General features: G+C 38.9%; 1 long non-coding RNA gene across 1 annotated transcript; it reads right to left on the bottom strand.

Moving 5' to 3' along the window:
• Positions 1–1213: 1213 nt before the first annotated feature.
• LOC122021346 lies at positions 1214–2740 on the bottom strand. The gene is made up of 2 exons (XR_006122512.1): positions 2177–2740; positions 1214–1569 (listed from the first exon to the last, which is right to left on the bottom strand). It is a non-coding gene; the product is annotated as an uncharacterized LOC122021346 (long non-coding RNA).
• Positions 2741–3862: the final 1122 nt, after the last annotated feature.

Raw genomic sequence — 3862 nt, 5'->3', positions numbered from 1 at the left:
GACCTCATGAATTCTGCAAATCAACAAGAACTCGAATAATAGGAAATACAAGAATAGATCTAATTTTATTGAAAATGTGACATATAAATCAAGTACATAAACAACAACAATGAACCTAATTACAACCCAAGAGCTATTGTCGTAAAGTGTCGTCTCCTTGTACGTGAGATCTTGCAAAAGAAGAGGAAGAGTCTTCCGGAGGAACTAGGGTGACGGTGCTAAGAAATCTTGATCAATGGGGAACAAAGGGTTACCTCAAAATGCCTTAATCCAACAGGGATCACACCTTATATAGTGGATTCGATTTATTATCAACCTATAAATGATAATGGATCAGGCTAAAGGGTTCTACACATTTAACTCACATCAAAAAATTCGAAACTCGATAAACCTTAGCTAAATCACTTAAACGGTTTCGGTTCATATTCACATATACAAATTATATTTAAGTCCATCTTAAAGAAATAAAATCAAACAAGTAAATTACGGTATGCAACCGCCTCTTAGGTGGGAGGTATAACACAAGGCGATGAAATCACCTGTGCCCAATCTGACAAATTTGTTATCCGAGTAACAATTGCATTATACCCGTGGAGACAATAATTTACCCTCCAAAAAAAAGTATTGATAATTTCAATTAGTCTCATTGACTATTCTGAAGGTGACCGGTCTGGTCCTACAGAAATTTACTCCTAAAAAAATATAGATCCATTATATTAACGGCTCTCCTAGTGTCGGTCCCATAGAAATTTAGCTCCAAATCAGTAGGGAGAGAGGAGAGAGGAGAAGGAAAGGGTGAAGAGGATCTGGGAAAGCATTCGCCAATTTGTTTACTCATATTCAACGATCGAGAAGAAGAGCCGCAATACACTCATTGCCTTCTCCTCTTTGCCCTCGCATCTTTGTCTCGTTGTTGTGGGTATGCACACTCGATCAAAGCCCTCGTGCTCTTTTGACCTCTCAATGTTTGCTGCCGACCTTGTAAGGCTCTCATGCATGTTCAACGACCGCTGCCTCCATAGGACTCACAGGCCACACAGGTACCTACAAAGCTCGTGGGCAATCTATGGCCTTTGGTAAAAGCCCACAAACAACCATTAAGCCTAATATGTACATTTTAAAAGTTTTAATACTTTCAAAACAAACACTATATATCATTTCAATGCTAATTCTACTAAAAACAAGATGAATAATATCGAAACTACACCTGATAAATGTCATCATGGATGAGGCTCCTCTTGAAATTCTATTAAGAACATCCTCATACGGATACAACATGCAGAATCTTACTCATTCAATGAAGAGGTCATTTCTCAGAGAACATTTTGCATCGAAATGAGAAAAGTGATAAGCCAAACAAATCAGAGGTTGTGTTTGATTTGCTCTATGTTAAGTGCCCTTCGACAGATGAAGTGATCATGTTACTTTCCTTCGCCTTGTACTCCCCTGGTATTTGGATGACCATCAATTTGGAGTCACTCAGTGCCTCATACTTCCTCTATGTTGTCGGTAACCAGCACGATGTTAACACATCAGCATTCCAACGGCCATGTTGGGGCACCGTACGACCTGTCTCAGAGGGTAGTTTGTCATAACAGAGATCACCAAGACGAGAACAAGGTAAAAAAGGAAAAGTTTATCACGAGACTTTCAAGATTTATCGATCCACATGTCCCAAAGTAAAAGCGAAAAGTCATACTTTTCATCTGTACACATCTACCTGTTTCTTCCATAACTTTTTCAATATTAGGGAACAGGGTCGAAAGGAACCTATAAAGAAAACACTGCCTACCCTCATATTTTATTTTCTGGCTTTATCTTTGATAAACTTTCTTTTCGCATTGTGAAAAGTCACTGATGTGTTTGAACTTAGTACCTCATTGCTGAATCATCAATAATTTCTGAAAATTTCTAGTTTGCTGTTAGTCTGGGGAATCTGTATGCATTATGGTGAAGCAGTTGTTTGAAAAATATCTTGATGTTCGAAAGGCAATCCACTCAAAGAACAAATAAAAACTCTGAGCCATGCAGCTACCTTATCACTTGTTCACTAATCCTACAGCAGCTGCAGGATGATGGTCATTTTCCACCACTTCAGAAACACATTTATACAAGTATTTTCATCATTTCTTAAATATTAATTCCGAGAAGGATAGCAGTCAAAATGCTCATCTACCTTCCTGGCCTGCACAGCAGTATGACTGTCTCCTTTGTGAATCATATTTCTCTGTCATCACCCCTCCTCAGCGAGTCCTAAAAATCTGCATGTTGGCATTGGACCAGAGGCTTTTTGAGTAGGGCAGGGGGACTCTTGGGGTTTAGGCCCTGGAAACATATCACAAGCCATGGGGCATCCATTCCTCATGAGTTCTATATCACATTGCTTTCGCTTGTCCTTGTGCCTGGAATCAACCAAATGAGGTGACCACTCTCTGCATCCCAGAAGAAAAGTTAAGCTGGCACAAGCTCTATAAATGTCCTGCCGGTGCCTGTCTTTTACTGAGAGAGATGTGTGAACTTTGAATCCCATCCAAAGTCTCATAATGGGTGAAAGGCTGAAAGCAAAAGGAAAGGAATAGGGAGGTGAAGGAATCCTCCACCAAAAGCTAAGAAACAAAGCTGATTGGGGCAAAAGGTGGGAAGGAACCCTCCCAGTGGAGGTTTGTCATCCGGTGTGGACGTCTGACATCAATCAAAATTCAAAGGCAGTGGCTTGTGTGCCTGTTTAACTTTTCAAGAAATCTAGCATTACCGTGTAGGTTTGGAAATCGGATTGTTCAATATTCTTATTTTCCATGATTTTATAAATTGGAGCAAGTGTTTATCCATCCTTATCTACTCAAATAATCAACAAAAGGTTGAAAAGTAAGCAAGTTCCTTTACTCTTTTTCTTCTTTTGTTTTTTTTAAAAAAAAAAGTTGGAAAAGGTCGCTTGTCAACATGGCCATCATAGTATATCATGCCTTTGTGTGGTCGAGCCAAATTCCATCTGTAGAATTGTATTCATTAGGTCATTGAAATGGAAAGGGAACTAGTATAATTACTGGTGATGGCATCATGCTGGTTGCTATGAGTCCATGTCATATCTTCAATGGATAATTAAAAAAATAAGGGCCATGCTTTTCACCCTTCCATGTCAGGATGAGTGAAATTGCCAGCAAGAGGCCAAGTCTTTGGCAACCACCACATTTGTACAAGGTCATGGAAAGAGATGCAGGATTCAGTGGATGACAATGAAATGGAGACAATTGAGGAGTAATAACAACGGATATGGACAATAATTGCTGCAGTGGTGAGAGCTCATGCTTCACATTTAAGACAGAGGTGGGAGATTTCTTTCAGACTAAATGTGACAAAAGAGGCAGGCATGATTGGGTGGAATGGAGAGAGCAACAACTACAATGGCTGCCTGTAGCTTGATAATATTAATTGACAGAAAGCAACTTGTATCCAAAACACTCTCCTATTAAATCAAACTGTTTCTGAACATTTGCAGTGGAACAACCTGGCAACCAAGTGTATCATCATCATTCCTCCCAGCAACTCCAAAATCACAGATCTAGTCTCTCTGCTATGTTAGTTAATTATCATCTTATGAGTTGAGATAATTGTCATCTTATTTACATCAAGGAGATCACTGTTAGAACTAGTTCCTCTCTTGTCTTTTGTTCTTCTCAAACTTATGAGAAGCAGGTTGATGTTTTTTCAGTAGGAAATATGCACCAGCATTTATTGGATCGAGAAATAGGAATCATAATTGATGCTTTGGCATGTTTTTTCAACATGATATAGCGTGATTAATTGCATTTGTCTTGTTCAAAAGTAATTATCTTACCTGATTTCTTAGATTTGAATTGTTTAA

The sequence above is a fragment of the Zingiber officinale genome, chromosome 9A (assembly GCF_018446385.1).
Source record: "Zingiber officinale cultivar Zhangliang chromosome 9A, Zo_v1.1, whole genome shotgun sequence".
In the NCBI taxonomy this organism is placed as follows: domain Eukaryota; kingdom Viridiplantae; phylum Streptophyta; class Magnoliopsida; order Zingiberales; family Zingiberaceae; genus Zingiber; species Zingiber officinale.
Note: the sequence above shows the minus strand (reverse complement) of the source record. Positions and strands in the feature narration are given on the sequence as shown.